Genomic DNA, 13,301 nt, shown 5'->3' on the forward strand with positions numbered 1-13,301 from the left:
CTGGCACCGCGGCGGTGCAGGCAGCTGCCGTGCCAGCTCGTGCCCATCTCCCACCCAGCCAGCAGCAGATTTATGGTCCCCCCGCCGAGGCGGTGGAGGGGACGTGGCGCTCGGCGAGCGACGACGCTGCAGCTCGGCCCTGCGACGGGCGAGCGCGGGAAAGGTCACCCCTCCGTAAATCACGGGGAGCACCAGATAAAATAAAGCAGAAAGTTTGCCGCCGCCGTGCTGGGGGCTGCCATAAAGCACGGTGCGGTGCCGCAACCTTCCCCTCGCCCGGCCGCCGCTCCATCCTGCCCGGCTAATCCGCTCCCCTCCGCGCACTCCAGCCCCAGGCCTTTCAGGGGGCCCTGTTAATAATTAAATGTTAATCTAAAAAGCAATTTTAGCTGCAGTGCTGCAGATCTGGTTAGAGATTACATTAGCATGTAAGAGTCAAGGGTAATTTTCTCTAACCCCTCTTGTGATCTTTAAAACCCGCAGATCTTAAAGCAACACCAGCTCCTCTGATTAAAATTGGAAGCTGAGGTTTGCAACGGATAATGATGCTGAAAGTGATTATTTTGCTGCTCGGGATCTCGCTGGGGTGGCGGGGGAGCGGGGGGCTGGGGGTGCTGGGAGAGCGACCCACACCGCCGGAGCGGCTTCTCCCATCCCCTGCCCTGCGGAGACGTGGGGAAGGTGCCCAGGACCCGGCTGGCACCGAGCAGAGCTGCGCCCTCGGCTTGTGGGTCTGGCCCTGGCGGCTGAACCCCACTCAGCTGCACAGCCGGGGGGCGTCCCTCGCCCCCCAGCTTCTCCACCAGCCCCCACCCTGGGAGACGGAGCCTGCAGGGAAAACCCCACGGAGGCGACGATGCACACCCCACCGGGGACGTGGGTGCACACTGCGCTGGGGATGCAGGTGCACAAGCCTCTGCTGAGCACAACCTGCACGGCGAGGGGACGGTCCCCTCCAGTGCCGGGACACCAGGAGGCACATGGGGACAGGGAGAGACCAGAGTCTGTGCCCCATCTCAGCCCCCACCTGGGGGCGGCCACAGCTCCAACACTGAGCATCCCCTTTTCCCGCTGCCCCAGAGCCTGCCTTTACTTAAGGAGGAAACATTTTGGTGCCCCACTGCCAGCTGGATGGTGCCTTTTCAGGGCTGCCACGACACCAGAACAGCACAGAGCTCACCGGCCGCGGCACAATGCCGGGGAAGGAGCAGCACCGGCGCAGGTGGCCGGACTGAGCATCCCCTCGCAGCAATGAGGAAAGGTCTCTCCCATCCCAGTGCAGAGGTTTCTGCTCCCAGGGTGGCTCCAAGGAGAAACCTTGAACCATTAAGAACATCAACATCCAAAAAAAAAAAGATCCAAAATATCCTTTTTCTCATGAGTGGGGCCAGGATGGCTGGGACGGGAGCACGGCTGCCACAGCCCGGAGCAGAAGGACACAAGCAAATCGCCTCTCGACCAGTACAAATGACCCAATGGAAGAAATAACGTATCAGATGTGTCCGTAACGATGGAATTAAAAAAAACCAATTCGAGTGATGTTGAGCATTTGCAGACATCCTCGCGCAGGGCTCGGGCAGCCTGGTTAAATTTATGTGTCAGCTTTAAGGAGGCCTCTCATCAAATGAGCTATTTTGGGCAGAGATTAAAGATCTATTTTAGCTGCGAGCGGGAACAGCTCTCGAACAGGTTAATAATGATTCTAGAAACCCAAGCATCTCCAGCGCCCCAGGGCAGAGAAGCCGGAGCCCTGGGCAGCGCCGGCGGGTCCCTGAGCGTCCCCGAGCAGGGAGGGTGAGGGACATCGGTATAATGTCCCCCCGCTGCCATCCTGCCAGGGAGGAAGAAGCCCCCGTGCCGCCGCCGGGCGAGGAGAGGCTGCGGCGCTGGGCAGGCGTGGGTAATTGGAAGTGGCAGACGCTGGCACTCCGCTGCTGAGAAGGTCATTACGTGGGACTGGGAAAGAAATGCCAGGAGCGAGGGGGGGGAGCGGCCCCGTTAGCAAAGGTCAGGGCCCCGCTCGGGTGCCTTCGGTGTTTTTGGCGGAGCCCGACCCTGGCTGCAGGCAGTGGGGTGCCGGCAGGGCCAGCGCACAGCGTGTGGGCACCATCTACCTAGACCTATGTGTCTCCTCTCATTTGGTACCCCGCGGGAGCCTCTGCCCAGCCCCCGGAAGCGAAACCTCACTCATCCGACATGGTCACGCTGTGCTTCCATCGAGCCTCCCCATGGTCAGGGGAGAGGGGGCCAGGGGGATGAGCCCACCGAGCTGCCCACCATCCCCGGCAGCGAGCGCCGGATGCTCGGGATGCTCACGGGGCTTTCGATCCCAGCCCTAGCCAAGATGCGGGATCAAACCAGCCGAAAAGCCAAGCAGCTCCAGGGAGACCTCCGGAGCAGCATTTAAAAGTAACCCGGACCTGGAGGAGCCAGGACCCCAGCCTGGCATGGGCGCCCACCCCCTGGGCACATGCAGCACCCATGTCCCCAGCTGAGACCCAACAGACTCGACACCGCAGAGACCAAAGCTGCCCAGCACCCGGCATGGCATCTCCTGCCCCATCTCAGGGGCTTACCTGCCCCCCACACTGAGGGGGGTCCTGGGGACCCCCCAGTTATTGCGGCGGCACTGAGGTGCCCAGGCCGGCCAGCCGCCCGTCCGGCTGCAGCATGCACGGCAGCCAGGCGCGCGCCGCTCGGTAATTACAGCCCCGAGCGCCTGAGCTGTGAAAGAATCTGACGAAGGAATCCAGGGTAGATCGCGCTGCTGAAATTACTATAATCAAAGGCTTTCACAAAGGCTTCAAATGCAACCAATTACCCTGAAAGGCGAGGCAAGAAAGAAAACAAATTAACGTGTTTGCACAGAGCCTCCGCGGCAGAGCACACATCGCCCCGTGCCACCCTCGACCCTGGCCGGCCGCTGCTCTCTGTTGCCGGGTCCTGCTCCCCATCCCGGGGTACCCACTCTCCATCCCTGGGTACCCACTCTCCATCGCCGGGTCCTTCTGCCCATCCCCGGGTCCCCACTCCCCGTCCTTTGGTGCCCACTCCTCATCACTGGCTACCCACTCCCTATCCCCAGGTACCCGCTCCCCATCCTTGGGTACCCACTGTCTACCCCCGGGTACCCACTCTACATCCTCGGGTACCCGCTCCCCATCCCTGGGTACCCACTGTCTACCCCCGGGTACCCACTCTACATCCTCGGGTACCCGCTCCCCATCCCGGGGTACCCCCTCTCCATCCCTGGGTACCTGCTCCCCATCCCTGGGTCCTGCTCCCCATCCCTGGGTACCCACTCCCCATCCCCACCAGCACTTCCCATCCCCGCATCCCGCTCCGTCGCCGCTGCCCCTGCTCGCCTCGGGGTGCAGCTGCACACAAAGGGGCTCTGTGCCCGTCCCTCGCCCCGTGGCTGGCCGCTGCCCCGACGGCAGACAAAAGCCCTGCCTGTGCCGGCGGCCGGGTCCAGCGCAGGCTCGGGGGCTTGCCAGGGCGGCCCGGGGAAACCTCCCTCCTTCCCTCCCTCCCTCCCTCCCTCCCTCCGCCCCCGGCGCTGGCTGGGGTCTCCGGGCGAGGGGAGGCGCGGGGTCCTCAAAGGCGCCCATTGAGCGCAGCCCCGCATCGCCCCGCTGACAGATGGGGAAGCTATTCACGGCAGGGAATCCCCCCCTCCCTGGACCCCCCCGCCTCCCCTCCTTACGTTACTCTTCGTCTGCGCTGCCAGTCTGGGGGAAAAGAGGGGAAAAAAGGGGAAAAAAAAAAAAAAAAACAACTTCTTTCTTTTAATATTTAACAAGAGTCCATCACCCTAAGTCTATTTTGTAATACAAAGCTCGGGAGATTTAAACCCTTCTCGCCCGGAGAGATGGAAATGAATGGTGCTCTTTAATGAGCTGGTTCAGCAGAAAAGATAGATTTCTAAGATTACTGTAGGAATTCTTATAATTGATGTGTACTTTTGTAACGAGGATTATACCACCATCCGGTCAAGTAATTCCAGCTCTTCCCCATTCCCCTCTTCTCCCAAGCTGGCCCTGCTTTTGGGGTTCCCTGGGGGAGAGGGACCAGCCTGTGTCCCAGCGGGGAAAAAAGCAACACAAAGAAAGGGGGACGAAGAAGAAAAAGCCAAAGAAAAATTAAACAAGCTTTCCTTATTTAGCCGCGCATAACCTAACGCAGCCACTGAATGGGGAGAATAAGGCATCTCTCGAGATTTATATATTTGTTTTACAGAGCCCTACTTTCCCCCCACCAATCCGAGGCCGGATGAGCTGCTGAATGCCGAGTAATTAAAAGGAACAGAGAACAATACCCGCACCCGCCGAAGAAGAACGCGGAGTTTCCCTCGGATGTTTATAGCAATTGTATGAAAATGTACAAGCCGGGATGGCAAGAGCTGACAGCCGCGCCGTGATTGCGAGCTGGCTGCCTCCCCCGGCTGATTGGCATTAATTGTGCGCGTTTGCAAAGCAGAACAGAAAGTCTGACATTAGCTGCAAGCCAACATTTCTTTCTAATAGTCTTAATGATTACGACGAGAGCTGATGATCGTTGTGGGGCGTTAATAGTCCGGAGAGCGGCTCTGCGGCTTCTCCCGAACGCTTGGTGGGGAGGAGAGCCGGGCTGTCCCCGTCCCTGTCCCCATCAGCGCCCTGCAAGGGGACATGCTCCCCAGGGTGGGCTGGGGGTCCCAAGGGACGGACTGCAGTGGTCCCCCACGGCCAGAACTCCCCGCATCAGGGGACACTGCCCATCAACTCTCTGCCAAGGGGACGGGAAGAACAGGGGAGGGGACAGCAGCCCCCTGCCCCCACTCCCGAGGGTGCGAGCAGCTCCTGCCCCGTCCCCTGGCTCTGCCCCGTGGGAGAGGGGTGGCTCGGAGGGGACACACCAGGAGGGAGAATGTCCCCCACCCTGAGACCCCTCTGGGGCAGAGGTGTCCCCAGGGATGTCCCACGCTGACCATGCCCAGAGGGAAGCACTGAGCCACCCTGCTCCCATGGGTGCCCCAAACGCAGCCGGGTCCCCACCAGTCCCCACCGCCACGATCTCACCGGGCAACGCAGGAGGGTCCGGGGCTGGGGCTGCTGCCCCGGGGAGCAAGGAGAGGGGAGAGCAGCCGGCGAGTGACCCACGTAAACAGCACAGTCCATTATTAAAAGCTGATTAATGAAACCTGAGTTTTCTAGACTTTTTACAAGGCTGGTTTTTTTGGATGTCCTTGAGTTTCGCCGCCACGCAGAGACCCGCGGGAGGGTGGGTGGGCTGTGGAGACCGGCACGGGATGCGCCGACCTCGGGAGAGCCGGAGCCAGACGTGCACGAAAACCCTCCGCAGCCCCAACCCGTCCAGGTTTACACGGGAGGAAAAATCAATGGCCCATCGATCCGCAATATAAAGCGGGAACAGGGCGCTGGCAGACAGCAGGCAGCTGGCATCTGACCGGTGCCGTGCAGGGGACGCGGATGGGGGTGACATTGCTGAGGGACCGGCGTGGCCACCGACGGACACGGCTCGGGGCACAGCCGGGATGGCAGCAGCGCCGACGGCCACCCCGCAGGCACCGGGCAGCGCTGCCAGTCCACGTGCTGCCATAAACCCTCGCTGCAGCAGATAGGACACATCCACGGTGAGTGGGTGGCCCTTGCCTGTGTCCTTGCCGGGACACGGCCAGCATCCACCCAGCCTCCCCCCGGCTGCCCTGGGGCCACCGTGTAGCCCGCTGGGATGGACGGACAGACATCCCCAGCCCAGCCCCAGGCTTTTTCAGCTTTTCATTTTGTTTTTAATCATCTGTGTTGGCCAACGTATCACTCGGCTTTGGGCTTTCTGAGCTCACTAATAATTGTTCCCAGATGAAAAGAAATAAAGACTCGGTCCCTCTCTCCCTTCCCCATCCCCCCCCCCTCAAAAAAAAGTCTGTAAAGAAGAGCTATAAAAATGGCTTGTTATCTCACCTAGCGAGGCTCAGACTGTATGTTATTGCTAATTGGGTATAACATCCTTGTCTTGTTCTGCTCTCTGAAGCTAAATCAAGAAAGCACCACTGCTGCGAACTAATTATATCTCTGGACTGCAGACTCCGGCTTGTCTTCCCCTTTATTGAGTTAAAAAATGGTCACTAACCTTAATCTCTCATATCCCCAAGCATTAGGGCTGCTGAAAAAACACCACTTCCACCCGCACCCCAGTCTATGCTGGGAAAGATGGCGCAGGTGGCCCGGCGAAGGCTTTGTGATGCTCCGGGACACGACCCAGCGTGAGACCCCCAGCGGTGCCCACCCCTGGCGCACCCCCCTGGCACCGCGACCACCGCAGGCGCTGCTCGGGTGCCCGTACCACCCAGTCTTGATCATACACAGCTCGGAGGCTTTCCGTGCTGCACACACCCAGAGACCGGGCACTGCTGCTTTTCTACCTTTCCTTCTTACACGCAAGTTTAATCTTTCATTATGACTTTTTTAAAACCTGAACCCTGGAGGGCAATTCCCACGGCCCAAGCTCGGCAGATGTGAGCAGGTGTGAGCATCTGGGTCACGCGTGCGTGAAGCAAGGGGAGCTTCAACTCATCCGCATCAGCTCCCGGGCCAGGACAAAGCCTGATGGTCCCAGTAACGCCGGTGCTCACCCGCGGGTCCCCCATGGGAGCAGGGAGCCACCGCTACAGGTGGCTACAGCCAAAACGCTCTGGTCACCGGAGCAGAACAGCTGTGCACTGCTGCCATGGCACAGACCTCAGCAGCAGCAGGCCATCACGAAAAGAGAGAGGATGACGGGACCCCCAAAGAGCACCCATAGGAGCGGTGGGGCTTTGGCACTCCTTTTGGCTATTGGGTCGTGCAGGATGGCTCCATCCCTCCCCATCCCAGAGCCTCCCTCAGCACCAGCCACACGGGGCGAGAAATTTAAGCAGAAATACAAGGCTGGGGGTCAGAAACCAGAGAGGAATGCTACCGAGCCCGGCTCCATCCCCCTGTCAGGGGGACCCGTGCAGACAGTGTTACTTTCCAAAGGGAAAGTCAAGCTTCGGTTCTCCCTGCAAGCCAAGAACATCCCTTAAAAAATTGATACTTCCCTGACTATTAATTAACCTGAAACACTTAAAACCGCCTTCAATTTGTCAGGTTTAACTGCCAGCTCTTCTCGGTAAATCAAGCGTCGCACGCAGACGGAGGCTGCGCGTGCGAGGTGGCAGTGACGGGAGCAGGCGGCGAGCGGGGCACCCCGCGCTGTGCTCGCCATCCTGTCCCCCGAGAGCACCGGCGGCGATATTCATACCCTGCAATTAGCCAGGATGCGATATTAAGCGCGCCGGGCGGGCGGGCAGGGCAGCGGGGCAGCGGAGCGCCCCACACCACAGCGTTCCCGTCTCCCCCGCGTCACCCTTGTCGTGCAACCAAGGCTGAATTCGAAAGCAATATGAATATTTTATCTCCCACAGCGAAATCTCCCCGCTGCAGGGTATTAAGGCTTTATTAGTGTGGTTACCAGTGACGCTAAGCCAGCCCCAGCTCTAGCCTGGAGCGCGGCAGAGATGACCTGCAAGAGGCAGATGGTGAAAGCCTTGGAGAGCCCCAGACCCCAGGACATGCCCGCCCTTGCCGGGGCGAGGAGGGGGCTGCGCACCCCAGTCCCACACAGGAGGACGGGGAGAGGTTCGGGAGCCGGGTCCCCCCACCAGCATCCCACAGAAACCCCCTCCTCGCCCAGGGCCAACCCCTCCGAAACACCTCCCCACGCTGGGTCTGTCCCCCGGCCGCCACACCGCCCGGCTCGCCGTTTTGGGTTAAAACGCTGATGTATTCTCTCTTCAAGGGAAAGGAGTCCCAAGGGCTATAAAAATTCCCAGCAGGCTCCCGTCAGTCTCAGGTCATTAACTTTCTTTCATTGGGAGTTTGTTTACAGTCAGCCATAAATAGCGGCGCCCGTCGCTCGCCGGACGGGATGGACGGGGGGCTGCCCACGCAGGAGGGCGCAGCACCCCGGGGCGCAGGGTCCGGCACTCACCCCCACCATAGCAACTTTTCCCGGGACCCGCGTTTCCCACCGGCCTGGCACTGCCACGAAACCCCCTCAGCCCAGTAAATCCATGGGGTCACCTTGTGCGCAGCAGGAGGGAGCCGGGGCGCACGCTTGGGCACGCTTGTAATCCAGGTGTGGTCTTTCCCAGAGGAGGAGGAGGAGAAGGAGGAGAAAGGCAGCTGGTGCGAGCTGCCCGCAAGGGTAACCTGTCCCTGGGACCCGCCCTGCACCCTCTCCCAGCCCGGCACTGACCACAGAGGGACCCCGGCCCCTGTGCCCATCGCGAGCACCGACCTCGTGTCAAGACCTCTGCGTGTCTCAGAGATGTCCCAGTCCTGGCGCATGAAGCCCCGGGAAGGACCCCAACACCCCTCATCTCACTGCGACCTCCACCTCAGACCTCTGCCCTTCCCCGGCAGCCCCTGAGGCACCGCAAGGATTTACCAGCACGGAGGCAGAAAGCAGGAAAGCTGAGCGCGCCGCCGGCATGGCCGGCTCGGCACCGCGCTGCTGCTGGGGTGCTTGACACACCGGGGCTCCTCCACACCCGAACACACCCGGGACAGTCTTGGAGCACCCACGTCCCACCACCCACCCAGGAGCTGCACCCACGGCACTGCCGATGCCCCCAACGCCAGGAGCACACCCTGAGCCCCGTTAACGCCTCAGCAGGCTCCGGTGCGCTCATGGTCCGGAGCCCGCCGGGTGCAGGTGCCCGGGGCTGGCAGCGGGACCGCAGGTGACAGGGAGCTTTATTTGCCATAAGAGAACACAGCGGCTCCACCGCGGCCGTGCGAACCCACCAGCTGCAGCTCTAATAAAGACGCAGGATCACACGGCTCCCGAGAACCACGACGCGGCAGGGCTCAGCCAGAGCACGGGTTAAATATTTACCCCCCACCCCGTCCCAGCGAAGCACCCATCACTCTCTGCATGCGGGGGGCAAGCGAGAAGCCACAGATCCCGGGGTCTCCCTCGCCCGGCACAGCCAGCTCCCCGGCCACAGCACGGCAGGGATGCTCAGCACCATCAGCCCCACGCTGGCATGGATGCCCGGAGCCGGGGCTCGGTGCCGTGGCCCCCCCAGTGCCTCATCCTGGGAGCTCCGGAGGATAAACGGACACGGGCAGCACAGACGGGTCCAGTTTGCAGCAGCCAGGAGCCCACCTCTTGTTTTATTTCACGGGACGGCGATAGGAACGGCTGATGCCCGGGCCGAGCACATGGTCCAGCACCACCCCGGGCTGTGCTAAGAGATTAAACCCCAAACTCACGCACAGTGACTTCTGCTCTCCCACCCGTCCCCGGGAGAGAGGGGACTCGCCAAAAATCACAGCCTCATCACTCACGGTCCCCCACGTCTATGTAAATATCTATATTTTAAACCATATACTCGCACAACCTGTAATCAGAGCAACACAAATAGCCCCTGCTTCCCATGTAAATTAAAAACACCCATTAGGCAGATTTCAAAAGATGTCAGTAGGCTTATAATTATACACGACATCCTTCCGAGATAAAAGCGATTACCGGGGATGCAAATCACTTAGCAACCAATCAGTGCCCCCAGAGTGCAAAGCACTGACCAGCCATCCATTTTCGCCTCGTCCTTTTATTCCCTGCATCGAGCAAATACAAACACAGATAAAGAGAGGCACAATAGCTCTTGACACGCAAATAGGTTAACATAATAAAGCCAGCTTTAGCCGGCTCACTCGAGGGAGAAAAGCAATTCTCAGGCAAGCAGGAGGTAATAAAACAGGGCTTTTGTGTTCCTGGCTCCCATTCTCACCCCTGCGCCAGCTTTGCTGCATTAGCTGATAGGCATCGCGGTTTGATTGAATTACCTTTCATGAATATTAGCTTTTTGAGGAATGCGCAGGCAGAAGAGAAAGAAGAAATGTCTTATTTTTGCATGCATGCGCCCGCTGCAGACGGACATGCGGCGGCACAGATGCCGGCGGGGCTGGGAGCGGGGGTCCCGGCAGGTGCAGCCCCCGGCCCACCCCGCCAGCTGCAGCATCCCCGCGGGCGGCACCAGCCAGCCCCCGGGGGGGGGCACGGGGCACGGACTCCCCCCCGTCTGAGGATCAGACACCACCAGCAAAAGGACCTTTATCCTGCCAGCAACGGATATCCCACTCTGTCCCCAAAAGGAGACACTGGGCCACCAGGCTCCCGCCACCAACCCCATCGCCCCGACACTCGCCACACTCAGGGACCCGCATCCCTGCCCTCAGTACCCCGGTAGTAGGAGGATGGCAGGGTGGGCTGACTCTCCCACCAAATATTTACAGGGCCGTAGGTCCCTGTGCAGCAGGTGCACCGGGGTCAGGCCCGGCTTCACCCCAGATTTTTCCCCCCGCACAAGTTCAGGCCACACAGGGAACCTGCTTCAGGCAAAAAATTAACTCTGCCGCCTGGCAGGGGTGCAAAGGCCGGGCACTAATCCCGCAGGCACGGCGGGGAGCGCGGGGGCAGCTCGGGGACGGCGGCGGGCACAGAGCACCGTGCTTGGTGCGGACCACCGCCACGGGGTCGTGGGATCTGGGAGCCCCTCGGCCCTGGGAGCCGGAGCCCTTCCTCAGGGAGGGCAGCGGGCTGCAATTAAAAAACAGCACGGGGAGAGAACATGCTCCTCCGCAGCCTGCGCAGGGACGGAGGCGTGATTCAGGCTCAAATAAAACAGATAACCAGAGGGGCTTAAAAAATGAGGTGATGTGGCTTCCCTGGAGGGCCTCTATCCCCTGGGGCATGGCACAGCAGCAGCCACCCCATCCCTTCTCTCCCTCCGTGGGCTTCTCTGCTCCAGCCTGGGGATAAATGTTCACATGAGATATTTCCATTTTTAACGCTGAAACGGGGCCCATCTCGTAGCTCCGGCACAGAGAACGCGCCCCACCGGTACCAACCCACTCAGCCGGCAGGAAAGCCATTCCTAAAGCCAGGAAAACAGGCCAGGCTCCCACTGCCGGGGAATGGCTTTCTCTTCCCCTGTTCTACAGGCAAGGTCAGAGGAAGGCAGTGCGGCCAGAGCTTCCCTCTCCTTCCCCTATGGCTTCGAGGCAGCCTGACCCAATGGCACACGGCTCACACCGCTGCTCGCCCCAGCACGGCCCTCGGCACCTGACCATTCACTCCTGAAAGTTTTAAGGATCCTAAATAGGAAAAGTCCCTCCCCAGGGCCTGCGATGCCGGGTGCCCTCTGCCAGGGATATTTCCCACCTCATCCCCCAGCACCAGAGCCCGCATGCGAAGGATTTGCCAGCCGGGGTCCCACCAGCCCGGCGCGGGCATGAGCAGGCACCCGGCAAGTATGGCATGTGCTCGGCACGTCGGATGGTAAAACCCCACAGCAGGGGCACGGGAAGGTACAAAACTGCCAAATTCCACAAAATCAGACCGAGCAAGATGCAGGACACGGCTTACCCAGAGAGGGTTCCCCCACGCCTGCAGATCCCCACGGCCACAAGCCCTCCATGGAAGCACGTCGCCCACCCAGGCAAGCTGCCTGCAGCCTCTGAACAAGAGCATCCCTTGCAGGGGGATGCACATATGTACACATACACACATATATATCAAAAATATCCCTAAAGAGACACCTGCGCCCCGACCACCAGAGCCAGGCAAACCACCACTGCCCGGTGCCAACCAAATTAATTCCCCGGAAAATACCACGCACGGCTGCAAAACTTTGCCGCTGCCACCTCTCCTCGGAAATAAACCCGCAGGGCCGGAGCCGTGCCACGGTTCCAGCCGGTGCAGCGGTGCCCTGCAGCGAGCCGTGCCGAGCTGCCGCCGGCTCGCTGCGGCCGGGCCCTGCCTCTCCAGCCATTAAATTCCCACGATCTCAGGGCTCTCCCCAGAGCTGGATTGGGATGCTGGGGCTGAGCCACATCCACAGGCACCGGGAACACCTCGTTTTCTGTTGGGGACCGAGCCGGAGAGGCGGCACAGCCCGCTCGTCCCCGGCCGGAGCTGGTGGCAGCCTCGGCGGATGCTCAGCCGCGTTCTGGGGGACCACGACGCCTCGTCCCCGGTGAAGCGTATTCCCAGCGCCGATGGTCCAGGAGATGCCACAGGGATGCTTCCCTCCGCAGCGGAGCTTGTTTCGGGAGACGCATTTCGCCCGCAGACGGCTCTGCTCCGGCAGAGCCACCCGACACCGCGGGAGATGGGCTTTTAAATAAAACATCGCAGGGTGGTTCCTTTTCCTCTCCTCTCCTTTGTGACCGGCGGTATCCACACCAGCGCGGAGGTCGATGGCGGGTGGCCTGGCTCTGCCACCACCCGCTCCGGTGTCCCTGCGGGCTCGGGCGCTTCCCCGCCGCCTCCTTTCCCCGGCCGGTTCCGGGCGGAGGAGAAAAAACCTTTTTTTTTTTTTTTTTTTTTTTTCCAGGCGAAAAGGGGCAGCCGGGGGTCGGTAGAAAAGGCAGCAGCAGCTCACGGACGGCTCACGCTGGAAGTGTCTCAGCTTTCCTCGTGGAGGCACCCGTGGATATTTTATTTCCACTTACGACTCAGGCGACCCAAAAAGCCATAAAAAAAAAATTAAAAAATAAGAGGGGAAAAAAAAAAAAAAAAAAAAAGAAAAAAGTTGCTCCCGTTCCTCTCCGGTAGCGACGGGGCGAGCCGGTCCCCAGCCGCCGGCGCCGGCTCCGCGCCCGCCGTGCCTTCCCCGCGGCTGCGCGGCCGCGGAGAGCCGGGCACCGCCGGGCACCGCGCTGCGGCGGCGCCGCCTCCTGATGCGCCCCGGGAGCCGGAGCCCCCCGGTCCCCCGTGCCCACCCCCTCCTCACCGCACCGGTAACCCCCCCGGTTCCCACCCGCCGCCGGCCCCCCGTTACCGTCAGAGCTGGATCCGGGCCGGCTCCGGCCGCTGCGGTGCGGGGCGCGCCGGGCCGCCCCCCCCGGGCCGCGCAGCAGCAGCGGCGGCGCCCGCCCGGCCCCGCGCCCCGCCGGCGGCCCGCCCCGCCCCGTGCGCGGCCAGCGTGCGGCGGCTCCCGGTGCTCTGCCCCCGGGGCGGGCGGGGGAGGAGGGGGGGGGGGGGGAGGCGGGGGGAGGCAGGGGGGGGCGGGAGGGGGGGAGAAAAATATCCGAGAGGGGAAAAAAAAAAAATAATAATAAAAAAAAAAAATTAAAATAAAATAACCCCGGCGCAGATGGGCTCAGGCGGCGCGGGGACTCCCGGGGGCATCACACCGCCGGTCCTCCGGTTCCTTTGTGCGGCGGCGAGCGGTGCCCGCCGGCCGGTGGCGCGGCGGAGGGGGCTGG

At 61.2% G+C, this 13,301-nt stretch overlaps 1 protein-coding gene across 2 annotated transcripts in view; it reads right to left on the reverse strand.

Annotated features, from left to right (window-relative positions):
* The window catches only part of FAM222A (family with sequence similarity 222 member A), a 31,761-nt gene extending 18,773 nt beyond the window's left edge, over positions 1–12,988 (reverse strand). Inside the window, exon 1 of one of the 2 annotated variants that reach the window (XM_063351041.1) lies at positions 11,711–12,591. The gene's annotated coding sequence lies outside the window, so the exon portion shown is untranslated. Of the gene's footprint in view, positions 1–11,710; positions 12,592–12,874 lie in introns of those variants that run through there. The other variant, XM_063351040.1, reaches the window with a different exon arrangement.
* Positions 12,989–13,301: the final 313 nt, after the last annotated feature.

The sequence above is a fragment of the Chroicocephalus ridibundus genome, chromosome 13 (genome assembly GCF_963924245.1).
Source record: "Chroicocephalus ridibundus chromosome 13, bChrRid1.1, whole genome shotgun sequence".
Taxonomy (NCBI): Eukaryota; Metazoa; Chordata; class Aves; order Charadriiformes; family Laridae; genus Chroicocephalus; species Chroicocephalus ridibundus.